This window comes from Apteryx mantelli, chromosome 13, assembly GCF_036417845.1.
Source record: "Apteryx mantelli isolate bAptMan1 chromosome 13, bAptMan1.hap1, whole genome shotgun sequence".
Taxonomy (NCBI): Eukaryota; Metazoa; Chordata; class Aves; order Apterygiformes; family Apterygidae; genus Apteryx; species Apteryx mantelli.
The window spans coordinates 27,078,829-27,098,586 of record NC_089990.1 but is presented as its reverse complement, the minus strand read 5'-3'; positions in this window follow the sequence as shown (position 1 = coordinate 27,098,586).

Genomic DNA, 19,758 nt, shown 5'->3' with positions numbered 1-19,758 from the left:
CCTTTTTTCTATTCCTTTCCCTTCTTTCCTTCCCCTTTCCCTTCCCCCTTCTTTCTCCCCCTTTCTTCTCCCTTTGCCCTTTCCCCTCCGCTTCTTGCCCCCTTGCCCCTCCTCCTTTTTCCTCTCCCCTCTCCTCTTCCCTTTTCTCTCCCTCTTTTTCCTCCTCAGGCTTTCTCCCCCTTTTTTCTCTCCCCCCTTTTTGCTCTGCCTCTCTCCCTGCTTTTCTCCCCTTTCAGCTTCCCCTCTTTTTTCCCCTCTTTTCTTAGCTCCCCTGTCCCACCCCTTTTTTCTCCTCATTTTTCTCTCTGCCTTTCTTTTCTCTCCCTTTTATTTCTTCCCCCCTCCCCGCCTTTTTGCTATTTCCCCCTCCTTTCTCCCCAGTTTTCTTCCCCCTTTTTTCTCCTCCGTTCTTCTCCCTTTGCTTTTCCTCCCCATTTCTCTTCACTCTTTTCTCCCCCTTTTTTCCTGACACCTCTTTTCTCACGCTTTCTTACCTCCCCCTTCTTCTCCCTTCTTCTTCTCTCTCCGTTTTTTCCCTCGCTTGCTTATCTCCCTCCTTTTTGCTCCCCTTTCTTCCTCCTCTCTTTGTTCCCCTTTCTCTCCCATTTCCACCCTCCTTTTTTAGTCCCCCTTTGCTTCTCTCTTGCTTATTTCCCCTTCCCCTCCTTTTCTTCTCCCTTTTCTCACTCTTTTTCTCCCCCTCTCTTCTTCCTCCCTTTTCTCCCTCTCCCTTTCCTCCCCTTTTCTAGCACCCCTTCATTTGGCCCCTTTTTTCACCCTTTTGCTCCCCTTTCTTTCTCCCCCCCCCTTTTTTCCTCCCTCTTCCTTTTTTCTCCCTCTTCCTTTTCTCCCTCCTCTTTCTCCTCTTCTCTTAGCTCCATCTTCTTTGCTCCCTTTTCTTCTTCTCCCTTTTCTCCCCCTTTTTTGCCCTCACTTTTCTCTCCCCCTTCCTTTCTACACCTTTTTTCTCCCCGCTTTTTTCTCTTCACTTTCTTGCCCTACCCCTTCCTTTTCTTTCCCTTTCTTTTCTCTCCATTTCTTTTTACGCCATTTCTTTTCTTTCTCTTGGTTTTCTCTCCATCTCTTTTCTTTCTTTCTTTTCTCCTCCCTTTATTTGCTCTCCATTTCTTCTCCTTCTCCTTCCCTTTCCCTTTCTCTTCCTCCTTCTCTTTCTTTCTCTCTTCTTCTCCTTCTCCTTTGCTTTTGCCTTCGCCTTCTCCTTCTCTTTCGCCTTCTCTTTCGCCTTCTCTTTGTCTCCCTCTTTCTCCTTCTCTCTCTCCTTCTTCTTTTCCTTCTCTGTCTCCTCCTCCGTCTCCTTCTCTTTCTCGCAGCTCTCGCCGCCGGCAAGCAGCAAGCGGCAATGGCAGCAGCTCCCAGGAGGCTTATGGAGGGGCCCCGCGAAGCAGCCCGGCAGCTCTCCAGGGAGCACCTGGAGGACGGTGCGGGTGCAGAGGCAGCCGAGAGTGGTGCCGCCTCCATGGCAGCTGGCTTTTCCAGGGCCCCCTTCTCCATGCCCAGCTGTTGCTGACCATCCGCAACACTGGGCGCCCGGCTGGTGCCCCTCTGGCGCCTTCTGCAGCCTCGCCAGCGGCCCGGGAAGGACAGGGCTGCCTCCGAGAGGCTCCTGCGCAGCGTGCCGAGCTCCTTGCTCTGAGCAGGCAGCGGAGGAGCAGAGACGCAAGCGGCATTTCTGCGCCTCCCGCTGGGGCTTCTGCCTCTGGGCTGCTGCGTCTCAGCGGTTGGGGGGCCGCAGGCAGCTTCAGCCTCTGGGCTGTGGAGGGCAGAGGCGTCCTCCAGAGCAGCGCCTGGGTGTGCTGTGGGGAGAAAGAGGCTGTCAGCTCCTTTTTCCTGGGCCTCTGAAGGGCCAAAAGGGCACTTTCCCGGTGGGAGCACGCAGCCCCGCACATGGCACATGGCACATGGCACATGGCACATGGCACATGGCAAGGGGCAACCTTAGCAGCTATGGAGGTGAGGAGCAGTTCAGGAGGAGAGCCAAGTGCCCGCGGGGGCAGTATCCTGCCCGGGGAGTGCAGCTGCAGTCCCTAGTGAGCAGCGCTGTGAAGAGCAGAGGGCTACAGAGGTTCAGCACGTGCGATGCCTTTTGTGCAGTGAGTCTTGTCGTTGTGAACTTCTGGGAAGTGTGGCAGGAGGAAAGCACTGCCAGAAGGTCTCGAGCCCTCTGCCCCCCTCGGCATGGCCACAGGCGCCTTGCGATCTCCAGCTGCACAACTGGCACCAGCAGCCCTGCTCGGTGCCAGTGCTCAGTGCATCGTCCTACCTGCGGAGCTGCCCGTGTGCTCGGGTGCCTCCGGAGCTGCTTCAGGCGCGCAGAGAGCTGTGAGCAGCTGCAGCGAAGAGCCGAGGTCGTCACACTCCTGTGGAGGAGATGCTGGGCTGCAGGAATGGCCCCATGCAGCAGCGACCGACCGGTGTCTGCAGGGCTTCGGGCCCTGCCACGTGCCCTCCCGAAGCTCCGATGCCTCCCGCCAGCACCCAGCCAGGGCCGGGGCAGAGGCAGCCCCTACTCACCTCCGCCGCAGTCAAGGCCTCCACGCTGCGGGCAGTCGGCGACCCCGACTAGGCAAGAGAGCAGAGAAGCCACGTGAGCAGCTGGTGGCGGGGACCCTTCCCCAAAGCCCCGTGGCGCTCGGGGCGCAGCGGAAACCCCCGGGACACTTACGGGAGCGTCGAAGCCGACGGACTTGATGAGGAGCCGAAGGCAGGGCAGGCGGCTGAGCCGGGTCTCCTGGGCTCCTGGGCTTTGCCTGGGCACAGCGCAGGGACGAAGGCAGAGCTCGGTCACAGGCAGCCCCCTCTGCTCGCAGCCCCGACACCAGCCCCGCACCCCCACGCCACCCTGGCACAGCAGAGCTTCGTGCGGCGCTGGCTGGCAGCACCGCTCTGCAGCGCCCCCGGCCCCGCTGCCTCCGGGCCTCTTGCGTCGGGAAAGGGGCAGCGGCAGCTCGGGCTCCCCATCCACGCAAGCCAGGAGCTGTGGGGCCAGCTCCAGGGCGCTGCTGTTCGTTTGCCGTGCCAAGGCGAAGCAGCTGCTGCCGCTCGGCCCCAGAGCTGCCCCGCGCAGGCGGCGTCCCTTTCCCCCACCTCCCGTGCTGCTGTGCTGCGGGCAGCTGCCCCGGCAGCTCTGCACCGCCTGCAGCCTTGACGCCGCCGCAGGCAGGCTGAGTTCCCCGGCAGGGCTCACCTGAGCATGGTGTTCAGCCACCGCTCCTTCACCTCCTGCGACCTGCAGCGAGAAGGAGAAACAGCCTCAGAGCCCGCTGCTGCTGCTGCTGCTGCTGCTGCTGCTGCTGCTGCTGCTGCTGCTGCTGGGGAGTGGCACAGGGCCCCAGACACAGCTGGCCTGCTTGGCACCGCTCCACACCGCCCTACAGCAGAGCCCCCGCTCGGTGTCCCCCCACCGTGTCGCTGGGCTGAGCAGAGCTGCAGGGTCGTGGCGGCAGTGGCGGGTGGCTTGTGCACGCCTGGAGGTGCCCGTGGGTGCGTCTGAAAGCGCAGCGGGGCCTCTGCTTTCTCTGCCGCAGCCGGGGCTGAGCCCCAGCAAGCCCGGAGAGGACTGAAGGCGAGCACGGTGCCCTGCACCCCCCCAGCCCTGGACGCGCCCCCAAGACTCACCGGAAGGTGACCACGCAGACCTTGGTGGTCCAGACCAGGACGAGGGAATTGGCGCATTTGAGGCCAAAAACGTCCTCCTCGTCTTCACAGCCGCACGCCGCCTCGTCCTTCTCGCACAGCACCCAGAGGTCGCTGAGAGGCACCCGGTGCTTGAGCAGGAAGGTGGAACCACATCTGCCAGGAGGAAGAGCAGGGACCGCCTTGGAGGCTGTGTGCTGGGGGCAGCCGCAGCAGGCCTCCCGGGGAGAGCCGTGTGCCGGGGGCAGAGGCTCGGGGCAGCCAGCGCGGGGCTCGGGCGGCAGAAAGCAGCCTGCGTGCCAGCACGCACACAGGGCGCTCTGGAGAAGTCGCTGCTGCAAAGCAGTGCTGGCGGGCGCTTGCTCAGGGGCTGCCGGTCAGGGCGGCAACACGCGGAGCCTGCCCCTTTCCGCTCACACCTCCCCGAATTAAAGGGCAAGGCTGTCCCTGCCCGCAGCGCAGGTGCACCCATGCAGGGGGCTGCAGGCCATATGGAGCACCAGTGGTGGTGGGGAGCAAGGGGCATGGAGCCCTGGGCGAGGCAGTGAGGAGAGGAGGAAGGCCTCCTTGCGGGCGACTGGATGCTAGAGGCTGTGAGCAGCAGGATTTGGCAGCATTGCTGTTCCTTGTCGAGGGGTGCTGTTGAGGAAGGAAGCAATGGGAAGAGCAGCCCTGAGGAGGCACTTTCTGCTCCGGTGGGAGCAGATGCGGGGAGCAGCGGTGCCTGGGGGCAGGTGGCAGAGGCGGTGGCGGGGGGGAGGACGGCTCTGGTTGCTCTTCTTACCTGAATCTGGCGACGGCGATGGCGTCGGAGAAGAGCAGGAGGTGCCTGTCCCTCGTCCGCTGGTGCCGAGTCACCCGCACGCGCTCGCTGAGCAGGAGCCGGGGGCTCCTGCGCGACACAAAGGCACCAAGCGGCGCCGGGAGCCGGGAGGCTGCCCTGGGCGCGAGCCCGAGGCCGGCGCGAGGAGCCGCGCGGCCAGGGTCCCCAGGCTGTGCCTGCGTGCCGGCAGCGGGGCCGGCAGCGCCCCGGGTGCCGCAGCAGCTGGCCTGTCCCATGGCGCCGTGTGCGCGCAGAGGGCTGCGGTGCGTGCGTGCCCCGCGGCGGGCAGCGCCAGGCGCCGGTCAGGCCTGCGCCAAGGCAAGAGCGGTGCGCCTGTGCCGAGTAGTGCCGCTGCGCTGGGCCGGGAGCCTGCGTCTCCCCGCTGCCCCGCACTGGCACAGCGCCGCACTGGGGCCGGGCGGGCGCTGGTGGCCGTGGCCACCCGGGTGCCACTGTGGCACATTGTGATGCGGCGGCCGGGTCGCGGGGCAGCGCCGGGGCGTGGGCCGGGGGCCGCGGGCGCAAAGGGGAGTCTCCCCGCTGCCCGGCGCCTCCGACGCCGCCACGGCATTGTCCCGTCTGCGGGGTGGGAGCGCGGCTGGTGGGGCCGGGCACCGCTGCTGGCTCCCGCCATGCCCCCTTTGCTCTGCGTCTCCGGGCTTGGTGTTGGAGGAGCTGCCGGCTTCAGCAGCTGGCTCTGTGTCAGTGAAAACCCCCAATGCACACGCCTCCCCGCACGGCTGCAACATGCCCTGTTGCTGCTGGGACAGGAGGCCTCAAGCTGTGGAGGGGGCAAGCAAGGGGGCCTGTGCCCGCTGGAGATCACATCAGGGCCCAGGCGGTGTCCCAGCTTTCCCAGCTTTCACGCTTCCTCTGCACTCAGTCCCGGTAGTGGTGAGCCGGCGATGAGAGTGACCTCCCCTCCAGGTGCCAACATGTGGCCTCCCCATGTGAAGTGGGAATCTCGGCTCCAGCCACAGTCAGAGAAGAGTTTAGGGCAGGATTCAGCTGCCTAAGCTCCAGGACCGGCATCCATTTGTGATGCCTTTGGCAATTCCTGGCGGTGCCCTGGCATACCCAAATGCCTGTAGACACGGGCTTTTGGGCAGCTGAATCCCACCTCGACTCAGGTGCGTCCCAGGAGTCTGCAGAGAGACTCAAAGGCAGACTGCGCAGGAGATGAGGCAGGCTCACCAAAATGCTTGTATACAGCTAGGGAAACGGAGGTAGCCATGTGTGCGGTCTGCATGCGAGTGCCAGTCCCAATGGCTGTGAAAGCGGCAGCGATGGTCCTTCTCTCAGCCTTCACCGGTGCTCGGCTCTCGAGGGGATGCCAAAGTGCTTTTGCTGCAATTGCTCTCCTCTCAGCAAGTGGCTGAGATGTGTGTGGCAGAGCAAGAGATTGCAGCTTGCTGGTGCACGAGGGTGTGCTGCTCCAGGAGGAAGTGTCCCACGGGACAAGGCTCGAGAGGGAAGAGGGCTCCGAGAAAGCTGCTTGATAGTCCAGCATCCCCTCTGCCAAGCTCCAGAACAGTCCATGCCATTGAGCCAGGAGCTGAGCAAAGGGCATGGGAAGCCTGCCTGGACGAACAAGGAGGTGCCGGCAAAAGCCAGACAGAAGAAGCAAGTGTGCAGAAGGTGGAAGCAGGGAGAGGTGACCTGCGAGGAAGGCAGGGACATTGTTGGAGCAAGCAGCACTAGGGCTGGGAAGGCCAAAGCCTCCCTGCGCTTGAATTCTTTCAGCGTTGCCCAGCGACAGGACGAGAGGCAACGGGCACAAACTGAAATTGCACAGGCAATTCCGTCTGAAGCTACGCAAAACTCTTTTGCGGTGAGGGTGCCTGAGCACTGGCACAGGTTGCTCAGAGGGCGTGTGGAGACGCCATCCTTGGGGATATTCAGAAGTTGTCTGCACACGGTCCTGGGCAGCCTGCTCTAGGTGAGCCTGCTTGAGCAGGGCGCTAGGAGCGCATGGTCTCTGACGGTGCCTTCCAGCCTCCACCGTTCTGCGATTCTCTGAACTCCCTTGTTCTTCTCTTTGCTCTTGCAAAGCCTAGAAAACCAGACGTGCCGTGCTGCTCAAAGGCAGGCTGCTGTGCTGGGCGAGCTGAGCTGGGCAATGCCAGAGCTCAGCTTTTCCCCTTTGCAGCTCAGCCATGCTTCCTCCCCAGGGCAGGTGCATTTGGTTGGCAAGAAGAGAGTGCATCGTGTGACTTAAAACAGCCGCAGGATGCAGACGCCAGGAGCTTCACTCAGGCGGCCCCAGCAGGAGGCTTAATTCCAGCATTGTCTGCCACGGCAATGCTTGGCTCTTCTGCTTTACTCATGCTGGTATGATTAGAGTGTCTTCCTGGCACTTAAACAGAAAACGGGATGTGCGAAGCATGGGGTGCAATAGTCGTCATGGAGTAGCCCAAGGAGCAGAGGGGCCTCGCCGACATCACTTGGCTCCTGTGCCCAAAGGCAGCTCCCGTCGATGCAGCTGTTGGTCAAAGGGCTTTTGGTCTTTGTGGCTAGGGAGCCAAAGGCAGCTTTGGCAAAGGCCCCCAGAGAATTCCCCTGTTGGCTACAGTGGTTCGGGGGCCTTAGCCTTGGAGGCCAGGAGGGCTGGGCTGGCCCCGTGCTTGTGGTCGGGCGCTCTGGTAGCTGGGTAAAGCAGTTTTCCGAGCTGAAGGCAGAACGTGGCGCACTAAAGCAAAGCCCTCTGCTTTCTGTGGGCTTCTAGTCTTTGGAGGCCTGCCAAGTGCGTGTCTGGAGGTCACCTGTGTAAAGGGACAGGTGGACTGACAGGGCAAGTCCTTAAGGAAAGAGATGGAGGGAGACAAAGGCTCTCTGGAGAGGAGGGAGGGGCTACATCTCCTGTGGGGTGCGTTTCCATTTAGGTCTTGTTCGATCGTGGTGCTTCTTGCGCTTGCAAGAGCAAGCTGAGAGGGGCTGGAGCACAGTTTTAGGCAACTCCTTCCCCCTAGCCCTTGCTTGTGACCGATGTGTAGAGCTCCTCTGCGTTTGGTGCCCCTCTCTTGCTTTCCTTCGGCGTGCTGCAAGTGCCTGGAAAGAGGCTCCCAGAGGACCAAGGCCTCTTTTCTTAGCCAGAAGCTGCAAGTGGGAAGGTTCAGGCCCATGTGTGCTGAGTATTGGGAGCCCGGCTAAGCTTGCTGAGCATCACTGTCCCGTCGGCCCTGGGCCACCCCCTTGGGCCCAAAGAGAGACCGCCTTCCTCTCTGGGCAAGTGCCTGGGCTCCTCCTCCCTGGGTTGTCTGGGCTGCTTAGAGGCCAGGAAACGGGCACGTCCTCTTCCTGGCACCCCCAGGCTGCTCACAGTCCCATACTGCAGTGAGTCAGCCCCTGCCAAAGAAATCCTTGTGTTTCTGCTTAGAGGCAGTTGGAGGCTTCTGTGGCCTCTGGGTCTTTCCTCTGCACCAACGGCATGGGCCGTCTCTTCCTGCCCACGCGTGCCAGCAGGACAAAATGCTTCTGGTTTCTGCAAGGAAGAGCTGAACGCCACGCGACGGAAGAGCTGCAGATGGCCGAGGATGGCCAATGCCTTTTGCAAGTGGCAGCGGGCCCCTCTCCTTCGGCTGCCTTGCGAGGAGAGTGCCCCTGCCGACAGGGGCCGACGGAGGGGGCACCTTCCCTAGCTGCAGCCTGCCAGCATGCGGCTTCTGCCGCTCGCGCCTCCTGCCAGGCCAGGTGTTCTCCTGCCCCTTTCCTCGGTGTCCGGGCAACAGCCGCACCCGGGAAGCAGCAGCCCTGCCGTGCCCGTGGCCTCCTTCTCTCGCACGCCCCTTCTGGAGCAGCATCGCCTCTCGGTAGCTTCTCTCTGCCCCTCCCTGGGGACTGCTGCTCTCGGCGGTGGCCCTTGACTCCCTGGCACAGAGGCATTGCTTCCCCAAATCTCCCTTGCCCTCTCCCACAACAGCAGCTGCAGCAGCAGCAGCAGCAGCAGCAGCAGTGCTACCGCTGCTCAGTGCCTTGCCCTGCTGCTACGGCGGTGTGCACGCCAGGGCATGCAAACAGCCCCGCCGCACCTGCAGAACCATCCCAAAGTCGGTGGAGGACATTTGGCGCCCGAGTGTTGCAGGGAGAGACAAGGAGCCGTCAAATCGTGCTGCGGAAAAGGGCTTTATTGCAGTGAAGTTACACGGGCGTAAATCCAAAGTCCCCCTGCTCCTGGTCCGAGGCTCCCCGGGGCCCTCAGCGGGGAGGTCAGTGCTAACCACAGACAAGTTCCCACAGGTAGAAGCACACTGCCCGTCCCGGCAGGCTTCCCGCTGTTACAAGGGGATGAGGATGCCGCCAAAGGCGGGGTTGGGGGGGGGGAGGGGTTCCTTTCCTTTTTGTTCTTTCCTTTTTTTCCTTCCTTTTTACCTTCTCCTTTTTCCTTTCCTTTCCTTCGTCCCTTTTGCCTTTCCTTTTGTCTTTCCTTTTTTCTCTTTCCTTTCCCTTTTCCCTGTCCTTTTTTTCCCTTTCTTCTTTGGCCCCTTTCTTTTCTTCCCCCGCTTTTCTTCCCCTTCCTTTGCTTCCCCTCCTTCTCTTCCCCTCCTTTTTCTCCCTGCTTCCTTATCTCCCCCTTGCTAATCTGCCCCCTTATCCGCCTTGCTCATCTCCCCGTTTCTTTTCTCCCCGCTTTTCTCACCAGGTCTTCTCCCCATTTTTTCTTCCCCTTTTTTCCCTTCCCTTCTCCTCCCTTTTTTTCTCACCCCTTTTCCTCCCTTCCCCCCCCTTTTATCATCTTCCCCCTTTTTTCTCCCATCTTTGTCCCCCTTCTCTTCTTCCCACTTTTTCTTCCCTCTTTTCTCCCCCTTCCCCCCTTTTCTCTCCCCCTTTTAGCTCCCTTTTTTCCTCCCTTCTTTGATGTTCTCCCCATTTCTCCTCACCTTTTTCTCCTCCCTTTTTGTTCCCCCTGCTTTCCTGTCCCCTTTCCTCTCCACCTTTTCTCCCCCTTTTTTCTCCCATTCCTGTCCTCCCTTCTCTTCCCCTTTGCTCTTCCCTCTTTTCTCATCTCCCCCTTTCCAGCCCCCCTCTCCCCCCCACCTTTTCTCTGCCTTTCTTTTCTCCCCCTTTTCTCTTCCTCCCCCCCTCTTTCCCCCTTCTTTCTTCCCCCTTCTTTCTTCCCTTTTTTCTCCCTTTCTTCTTTCTCCCCCTTTTCTTCTCCCCCCTTTTCTCCCCCTTCCTCCCCCTTTTTCTTCTCCCCCTTTTTTCTCCTCAATTGCTCTCCCCCTTTTTCCTCTCCTCCTTTTTCTCCATTCTTTTCTCCATTTTTTCTACCTCTTTTTTCTCTCCCCCTTTTTTCTCTTGCTTTCTTATCTCCCCCTTTTTCCTCCCCTTTCATCTTCCCCTCTTTTCTTCCCTCTTTTCTTTTCTCCCCCTTTCCCACCATTTTCCTCCCCTTTGTCTCCCATTTTTCTTCTGCCTTCGCTTATTTTCTCCCTTTTTTCTCCCCCTTTTTTCTCCCCCCTTTTTCTCTCCCCGCTTTTCTCACCCTTTCTTCTCCGCCTTTTCCTCTCCCCCTCCTCCCTCCCTCCCTCCCTTTTTTCTCCACCTTTTATCTCCCTTCTTTTTCTCCCCTCCTTTCTTTCCTCTCCATTTTTCCCCACCTTTTTTCTCCCCCCTTTTCTCCCCTGCTTTTGGTCCCCCTCTTCTTTGCTCCCCCTTTTTCTCTCACCCTTTCCTCCTCCTTTCTCTCTCCCCCTCTTTTTCTCCTGCTTTCTTTTCTCCCCCCTTCTTTCTTCCCCCTTTTCTCTCCCCTTTTCCTCCCATTTCTCTCCCCCTTTTTCTCTACCCCTTTTCCTTCCCCTTTTTTCTTCCCTCTTTTCTTAGCTCCTCCTTTCCACCCCCTTTTTCTCCCCGTCTTTGCTCTGCCTTCCTTTTCTGCCCCTTTGATTTCTCCCATTTCTCTCCCCCTTTTTTCTATTCCTTTCCCTTCTTTCCTTCCCCTTTCCCTTCCCCCTTCTTTCTCCCCCTTTCTTCTCCCTTTGCCCTTTCCCCTCCGCTTCTTGCCCCCTTGCCCCTCCTCCTTTTTCCTCTCCCCTCTCCTCTTCCCTTTTCTCTCCCTCTTTTTCCTCCTCAGGCTTTCTCCCCCTTTTTTCTCTCCCCCCTTTTTGCTCTGCCTCTCTCCCTGCTTTTCTCCCCTTTCAGCTTCCCCTCTTTTTTCCCCTCTTTTCTTAGCTCCCCTGTCCCACCCCTTTTTTCTCCTCATTTTTCTCTCTGCCTTTCTTTTCTCTCCCTTTTATTTCTTCCCCCCTCCCCGCCTTTTTGCTATTTCCCCCTCCTTTCTCCCCAGTTTTCTTCCCCCTTTTTTCTCCTCCGTTCTTCTCCCTTTGCTTTTCCTCCCCATTTCTCTTCACTCTTTTCTCCCCCTTTTTTCCTGACACCTCTTTTCTCACGCTTTCTTACCTCCCCCTTCTTCTCCCTTCTTCTTCTCTCTCCGTTTTTTCCCTCGCTTGCTTATCTCCCTCCTTTTTGCTCCCCTTTCTTCCTCCTCTCTTTGTTCCCCTTTCTCTCCCATTTCCACCCTCCTTTTTTAGTCCCCCTTTGCTTCTCTCTTGCTTATTTCCCCTTCCCCTCCTTTTCTTCTCCCTTTTCTCACTCTTTTTCTCCCCCTCTCTTCTTCCTCCCTTTTCTCCCTCTCCCTTTCCTCCCCTTTTCTAGCACCCCTTCATTTGGCCCCTTTTTTCACCCTTTTGCTCCCCTTTCTTTCTCCCCCCCCCTTTTTTCCTCCCTCTTCCTTTTTTCTCCCTCTTCCTTTTCTCCCTCCTCTTTCTCCTCTTCTCTTAGCTCCATCTTCTTTGCTCCCTTTTCTTCTTCTCCCTTTTCTCCCCCTTTTTTGCCCTCACTTTTCTCTCCCCCTTCCTTTCTACACCTTTTTTCTCCCCGCTTTTTTCTCTTCACTTTCTTGCCCTACCCCTTCCTTTTCTTTCCCTTTCTTTTCTCTCCATTTCTTTTTACGCCATTTCTTTTCTTTCTCTTGGTTTTCTCTCCATCTCTTTTCTTTCTTTCTTTTCTCCTCCCTTTATTTGCTCTCCATTTCTTCTCCTTCTCCTTCCCTTTCCCTTTCTCTTCCTCCTTCTCTTTCTTTCTCTCTTCTTCTCCTTCTCCTTTGCTTTTGCCTTCGCCTTCTCCTTCTCTTTCGCCTTCTCTTTCGCCTTCTCTTTGTCTCCCTCTTTCTCCTTCTCTCTCTCCTTCTTCTTTTCCTTCTCTGTCTCCTCCTCCGTCTCCTTCTCTTTCTCGCAGCTCTCGCCGCCGGCAAGCAGCAAGCGGCAATGGCAGCAGCTCCCAGGAGGCTTATGGAGGGGCCCCGCGAAGCAGCCCGGCAGCTCTCCAGGGAGCACCTGGAGGACGGTGCGGGTGCAGAGGCAGCCGAGAGTGGTGCCGCCTCCATGGCAGCTGGCTTTTCCAGGGCCCCCTTCTCCATGCCCAGCTGTTGCTGACCATCCGCAACACTGGGCGCCCGGCTGGTGCCCCTCTGGCGCCTTCTGCAGCCTCGCCAGCGGCCCGGGAAGGACAGGGCTGCCTCCGAGAGGCTCCTGCGCAGCGTGCCGAGCTCCTTGCTCTGAGCAGGCAGCGGAGGAGCAGAGACGCAAGCGGCATTTCTGCGCCTCCCGCTGGGGCTTCTGCCTCTGGGCTGCTGCGTCTCAGCGGTTGGGGGGCCGCAGGCAGCTTCAGCCTCTGGGCTGTGGAGGGCAGAGGCGTCCTCCAGAGCAGCGCCTGGGTGTGCTGTGGGGAGAAAGAGGCTGTCAGCTCCTTTTTCCTGGGCCTCTGAAGGGCCAAAAGGGCACTTTCCCGGTGGGAGCACGCAGCCCCGCACATGGCACATGGCACATGGCACATGGCAAGGGGCAACCTTAGCAGCTATGGAGGTGAGGAGCAGTTCAGGAGGAGAGCCAAGTGCCCGCGGGGGCAGTATCCTGCCCGGGGAGTGCAGCTGCAGTCCCTAGTGAGCAGCGCTGTGAAGAGCAGAGGGCTACAGAGGTTCAGCACGTGCGATGCCTTTTGTGCAGTGAGTCTTGTCGTTGTGAACTTCTGGGAAGTGTGGCAGGAGGAAAGCACTGCCAGAAGGTCTCGAGCCCTCTGCCCCCCTCGGCATGGCCACAGGCGCCTTGCGATCTCCAGCTGCACAACTGGCACCAGCAGCCCTGCTCGGTGCCAGTGCTCAGTGCATCGTCCTACCTGCGGAGCTGCCCGTGTGCTCGGGTGCCTCCGGAGCTGCTTCAGGCGCACAGAGAGCTGTGAGCAGCTGCAGCGAAGAGCCGAGGTCGTCACACTCCTGTGGAGGAGATGCTGGGCTGCAGGAATGGCCCCATGCAGCAGCGACCGACCGGTGTCTGCAGGGCTTCGGGCCCTGCCACGTGCCCTCCCGAAGCTCCGATGCCTCCCGCCAGCACCCAGCCAGGGCCGGGGCAGAGGCAGCCCCTACTCACCTCCGCCGCAGTCAAGGCCTCCACGCTGCGGGCAGTCGGCGACCCCGACTAGGCAAGAGAGCAGAGAAGCCACGTGAGCAGCTGGTGGCGGGGACCCTTCCCCAAAGCCCCGTGGCGCTCGGGGCGCAGTGGAAACCCCCGGGACACTTACGGGAGCGTCGAAGCCGACGGACTTGATGAGGAGCCGAAGGCAGGGCAGGCGGCTGAGCCGGGTCTCCTGGGCTCCTGGGCTTTGCCTGGGCACAGCGCAGGGACGAAGGCAGAGCTCGGTCACAGGCAGCCCCCTCTGCTCGCAGCCCCGACACCAGCCCCGCACCCCCACGCCACCCTGGCACAGCAGAGCTTCGTGCGGCGCTGGCTGGCAGCACCGCTCTGCAGCGCCCCCGGCCCCGCTGCCTCCGGGCCTCTTGCATCGGGAAAGGGGCAGCGGCAGCTCGGGCTCCCCATCCACGCAAGCCAGGAGCTGTGGGGCCAGCTCCAGGGCGCTGCTGTTCGTTTGCCGTGCCAAGGCGAAGCAGCTGCTGCCGCTCGGCCCCAGAGCTGCCCCGCGCAGGCGGCGTCCCTTTCCCCCACCTCCCGTGCTGCTGTGCTGCGGGCAGCTGCCCCGGCAGCCCTGCACCGCCTGCAGCCTTGACGCCGCCGCAGGCAGGCTGAGTTCCCCGGCAGGGCTCACCTGAGCATGGTGTTCAGCCACCGCTCCTTCACCTCCTGCGACCTGCAGCGAGAAGGACAAACAGCCTCAGAGCCCGCTCCTGCTGCTGCTGCTGCTGCTGCTGCTGCTGCTGCTGCTGCTGGGGAGTGGCACAGGGCCCCAGACACAGCTGGCCTGCTTGGCACCGCTCCACACCGCCCTACAGCAGAGCCCCCGCTCGGTGTCCCCCCACCGTGTCGCTGGGCTGAGCAGAGCTGCAGGGTCGTGGCGGCAGTGGCGGGTGGCTTGTGCACGCCTGGAGGTGCCCGTGGGTGCGTCTGAAAGCGCAGCGGGGCCTCTGCTTTCTCTGCCGCAGCCGGGGCTGAGCCCCAGCAAGCCCGGAGAGGACTGAAGGCGAGCACGGTGCCCTGCACCCCCCCAGCCCTGGACGCGCCCCCAAGACTCACCGGAAGGTGACCACGCAGACCTTGGTGGTCCAGACCAGGACGAGGGAATTGGCGCATTTGAGGCCAAAAACGTCCTCCTCGTCTTCACAGCCGCACGCCGCCTCGTCCTTCTCGCACAGCACCCAGAGGTCGCTGAGAGGCACCCGGTGCTTGAGCAGGAAGGTGGAACCACATCTGCCAGGAGGAAGAGCAGGGACCGCCTTGGAGGCTGTGTGCTGGGGGCAGCCGCAGCAGGCCTCCCGGGGAGAGCCGTGTGCCGGGGGCAGAGGCTCGGGGCAGCCAGCGCGGGGCTCGGGCGGCAGAAAGCAGCCTGCGTGCCAGCACGCACACAGGGCGCTCTGGAGAAGTCGCTGCTGCAAAGCAGTGCTGGCAGGCGCTTGCTCAGGGGCTGCCGGTCAGGGCGGCAACACGCGGAGCCTGTCCCTTTCCGCTCACACCTCCCCGAATTAAAGGGCAAGGCTGTCCCTGCCCGCAGCGCAGGTGCACCCATGCAGGGGGCTGCAGGCCATATGGAGCACCAGTGGTGGTGGGGAGCAAGGGGCATGGAGCCCTGGGCGAGGCAGTGAGGAGAGGAGGAAGGCCTCCTTGCGGGCGACTGGATGCTAGAGGCTGTGAGCAGCAGGATTTGGCAGCATTGCTGTTCCTTGTCGAGGGGTGCTGTTGAGGAAGGAAGCAATGGGAAGAGCAGCCCTGAGGAGGCACTTTCTGCTCCGGTGGGAGCAGATGCGGGGAGCAGCGGTGCCTGGGGGCAGGTGGCAGAGGCGGTGGCGGGGGGGAGGACGGCTCTGGTTGCTCTTCTTACCTGAATCTGGCGACGGCGATGGCGTCGGAGAAGAGCAGGAGGTGCCTGTCCCTCGTCCGCTGGTGCCGAGTCACCCGCACGCGCTCGCTGAGCAGGAGCCGGGGGCTCCTGCGCGACACAAAGGCACCAAGCGGCGCCGGGGGCCGGGAGGCTGCCCTGGGCGCGAGCCCGAGGCCGGCGCGAGGAGCCGCGCGGCCAGGGTCCCCAGGCTGTGCCTGCGTGCCGGCAGCGGGGCCGGCAGCGCCCCGGGTGCCGCAGCAGCTGGCCTGTCCCATGGCGCCGTGTGCGCGCAGAGGGCTGCGGTGCGTGCGTGCCCCGCGGCGGGCAGCGCCAGGCGCCGGTCAGGCCTGCGCCAAGGCAAGAGCGGTGCGCCTGTGCCGAGTAGTGCCGCTGCGCTGGGCCGGGAGCCTGCGTCTCCCCGCTGCCCCGCACTGGCACAGCGCCGCACTGGGGCCGGGCGGGCGCTGGTGGCCGTGGCCACCCGGGTGCCACTGTGGCACATTGTGATGCGGCGGCCGGGTCGCGGGGCAGCGCCGGGGCGTGGGCCGGGGGCCGCGGGCGCAAAGGGGAGTCTCCCCGCTGCCCGGCGCCTCCGACGCCGCCACGGCATTGTCCCGTCTGCGGGGTGGGAGCGCGGCTGGTGGGGCCGGGCACCGCTGCTGGCTCCCGCCATGCCCCCTTTGCTCTGCGTCTCCGGGCTTGGTGTTGGAGGAGCTGCCGGCTTCAGCAGCTGGCTCTGTGTCAGTGAAAACCCCCAATGCACACGCCTCCCCGCACGGCTGCAACATGCCCTGTTGCTGCTGGGACAGGAGGCCTCAAGCTGTGGAGGGGGCAAGCAAGGGGGCCTGTGCCCGCTGGAGATCACATCAGGGCCCAGGCGGTGTCCCAGCTTTCCCAGCTTTCACGCTTCCTCTGCACTCAGTCCCGGTAGTGGTGAGCCGGCGATGAGAGTGACCTCCCCTCCAGGTGCCAACATGTGGCCTCCCCATGTGAAGTGGGAATCTCGGCTCCAGCCACAGTCAGAGAAGAGTTTAGGGCAGGATTCAGCTGCCTAAGCTCCAGGACCGGCATCCATTTGTGATGCCTTTGGCAATTCCTGGCGGTGCCCTGGCATACCCAAATGCCTGTAGACACGGGCTTTTGGGCAGCTGAATCCCACCTCGACTCAGGTGCGTCCCAGGAGTCTGCAGAGAGACTCAAAGGCAGACTGCGCAGGAGATGAGGCAGGCTCACCAAAATGCTTGTATACAGCTAGGGAAACGGAGGTAGCCATGTGTGCGGTCTGCATGCGAGTGCCAGTCCCAATGGCTGTGAAAGCGGCAGCGATGGTCCTTCTCTCAGCCTTCACCGGTGCTCGGCTCTCGAGGGGATGCCAAAGTGCTTTTGCTGCAATTGCTCTCCTCTCAGCAAGTGGCTGAGATGTGTGTGGCAGAGCAAGAGATTGCAGCTCGCTGGTGCACGAGGGTGTGCTGCTCCAGGAGGAAGTGTCCCACGGGACAAGGCTCGAGAGGGAAGAGGGCTCCGAGAAAGCTGCTTGATAGTCCAGCATCCCCTCTGCCAAGCTCCAGAACAGTCCATGCCATTGAGCCAGGAGCTGAGCAAAGGGCATGGGAAGCCTGCCTGGACGAACAAGGAGGTGCCGGCAAAAGCCAGACAGAAGAAGCAAGTGTGCAGAAGGTGGAAGCAGGGAGAGGTGACCTGCGAGGAAGGCAGGGACATTGTTGGAGCAAGCAGCACTAGGGCTGGGAAGGCCAAAGCCTCCCTGCGCTTGAATTCTTTCAGCGTTGCCCAGCGACAGGACGAGAGGCAACGGGCACAAACTGAAATTGCACAGGCAATTCCGTCTGAAGCTACGCAAAACTCTTTTGCGGTGAGGGTGCCTGAGCACTGGCACAGGTTGCTCAGAGGGCGTGTGGAGACGCCATCCTTGGGGATATTCAGAAGTTGTCTGCACACGGTCCTGGGCAGCCTGCTCTAGGTGAGCCTGCTTGAGCAGGGCGCTAGGAGCGCATGGTCTCTGACGGTGCCTTCCAGCCTCCACCGTTCTGCGATTCTCTGAACTCCCTTGTTCTTCTCTTTGCTCTTGCAAAGCCTAGAAAACCAGACGTGCCATGCTGCTCAAAGGCAGGCTGCTGTGCTGGGCGAGCTGAGCTGGGCAATGCCAGAGCTCAGCTTTTCCCCTTTGCAGCTCAGCCATGCTTCCTCCCCAGGGCAGGTGCATTTGGTTGGCAAGAAGAGAGTGCATCGTGTGACTTAAAACAGCCGCAGGATGCAGACGCCAGGAGCTTCACTCAGGCGGCCCCAGCAGGAGGCTTAATTCCAGCATTGTCTGCCACGGCAATGCTTGGCTCTTCTGCTTTACTCATGCTGGTATGATTAGAGTGTCTTCCTGGCACTTAAACAGAAAACGGGATGTGCGAAGCATGGGGTGCAATAGTCGTCATGGAGTAGCCCAAGGAGCAGAGGGGCCTCGCCGACATCACTTGGCTCCTGTGCCCAAAGGCAGCTCCCGTCGATGCAGCTGTTGGTCAAAGGGCTTTTGGTCTTTGTGGCTAGGGAGCCAAAGGCAGCTTTGGCAAAGGCCCCCAGAGAATTCCCCTGGTGGCTACAGTGGTTCGGGGGCCTTAGCCTTGGAGGCCAGGAGGGCTGGGCTGGCCCCGTGCTTGTGGTCGGGCGCTCTGGTAGCTGGGTAAAGCAGTTTTCCGAGCTGAAGGCAGAACGTGGCGCACTAAAGCAAAGCCCTCTGCTTTCTGTGGGCTTCTAGTCTTTGGAGGCCTGCCAAGTGCGTGTCTGGAGGTCACCTGTGTAAAGGGACAGGTGGACTGACAGGGCAAGTCCTTAAGGAAAGAGATGGAGGGAGACAAAGGCTCTCTGGAGAGGAGGGAGGGGCTACATCTCCTGTGGGGTGCGTTTCCATTTAGGTCTTGTTCGATCGTGGTGCTTCTTGCGCTTGCAAGAGCAAGCTGAGAGGGGCTGGAGCACAGTTTTAGGCAACTCCTTCCCCCTAGCCCTTGCTTGTGACCGATGTGTAGAGCTCCTCTGCGTTTGGTGCCCCTCTCTTGCTTTCCTTCGGCGTGCTGCAAGTGCCTGGAAAGAGGCTCCCAGAGGACCAAGGCCTCTTTTCTTAGCCAGAAGCTGCAAGTGGGAAGGTTCAGGCCCATGTGTGCTGAGTATTGGGAGCCCGGCTAAGCTTGCTGAGCATCACTGTCCCGTCGGCCCTGGGCCACCCCCTTGGGCCCAAAGAGAGACCGCCTTCCTCTCTGGGCAAGTGCCTGGGCTCCTCCTCCCTGGGTTGTCTGGGCTGCTTAGAGGCCAGGAAACGGGCACGTCCTCTTCCTGGCACCCCCAGGCTGCTCACAGTCCCATACTGCAGTGAGTCAGCCCCTGCCAAAGAAATCCTTGTGTTTCTGCTTAGAGGCAGTTGGAGGCTTCTGTGGCCTCTGGGTCTTTCCTCTGCACCAACGGCATGGGCCGTCTCTTCCTGCCCACGCGTGCCAGCAGGACAAAATGCTTCTGGTTTCTGCAAGGAAGAGCTGAACGCCACGCGACGGAAGAGCTGCAGATGGCCGAGGATGGCCAATGCCTTTTGCAAGTGGCAGCGGGCCCCTCTCCTTCGGCTGCCTTGCGAGGAGAGTGCCCCTGCCGACAGGGGCCGACGGAGGGGGCACCTTCCCTAGCTGCAGCCTGCCAGCATGCGGCTTCTGCCGCTCGCGCCTCCTGCCAGGCCAGGTGCTCTCCTGCCCCTTTCCTCGGTGTCCGGGCAACAGCCGCACCCGGGAAGCAGCAGCCCTGCCGTGCCCGTGGCCTCCTTCTCTCGCACGCCCCTTCTGGAGCAGCATCGCCTCTCGGTAGCTTCTCTCTGCCCCTCCCTGGGGACTGCTGCTCTCGGCGGTGGCCCTTGACTCCCTGGCACAGAGGCATTGCTTCCCCAAATCTCCCTTGCCCTCTCCCACAACAGCAGCTGCAGCAGCAGCAGCAGCAGCAGCAGCAGCAGCAGCAGCAGCAGCAGTGCTACCGCTGCTCAGTGCCTTGCCCTGCTGCTACGGCGGTGTGCACGCCAGGGCATGCAAACAGCCCCGCCGCACCTGCAGAACCATCCCAAAGTCGGTGGAGGACATTTGGCGCCCGAGTGTTGCAGGGAGAGACAAGGAGCCGTCAAATCGTCCTGCGGAAAAGGGCTTTATTGCAGTGAAGTTACACGGGCGTAAATCCAAAGTCCCCCTGCTCCTGGTCCGAGGCTCCCCGGGGCCCTCAGCGGGGAGGTCAGTGCTAACCACAGACAAGTTCCCACAGGTAGAAGCACACTGCCCGTCCCGGCAGGCTTCCCGCTGTTACAAGGGGATGAGGATGCCGCCAAAGGCGGGGTTGGGGGGGGGGAGGGGTTCCTTTCCTTTTTGTTCTTTCCTTTTTTTCCTTCCTTTTTACCTTCTCCTTTTTCCTTTCCTTTCCTTCGTCCCTTTTGCCTTTCCTTTTGTCTTTCCTTTTTTCTCTTTCCTTTCCCTTTTCCCTGTCCTTTTTTTCCCTTTCTTCTTTGGCCCCTTTCTTTTCTTCCCCCGCTTTTCTTCCCCTTCCTTTGCTTCCCCTCCTTCTCTTCCCCTCCTTTTTCTCCCTGCTTCCTTATCTCCCCCTTGCTAATCTGCCCCCTTATCCGCCTTGCTCATCTCCCCGTTTCTTTTCTCCCCGCTTTTCTCACCAGGTCTTCTCCCCATTTTTTCTTCCCCTTTTTTCCCTTCCCTTCTCCTCCCTTTTTTCTCACCCCTTTTCCTCCCTTCCCCCCCCTTTTATCATCTTCCCCCTTTTTTCTCCCATCTTTGTCCCCCTTCTCTTCTTCCCACTTTTTCTTCCCTCTTTTCTCCCCCTTCCCCCCTTTTTTCTCCCCCTTTTAGCTCCCTTTTTTTCTCCCTTCTTTGATGTTCTCCCCATTTTTCCTCACCTTTTTCTCCTCCCTTTTTGTTCCCCCT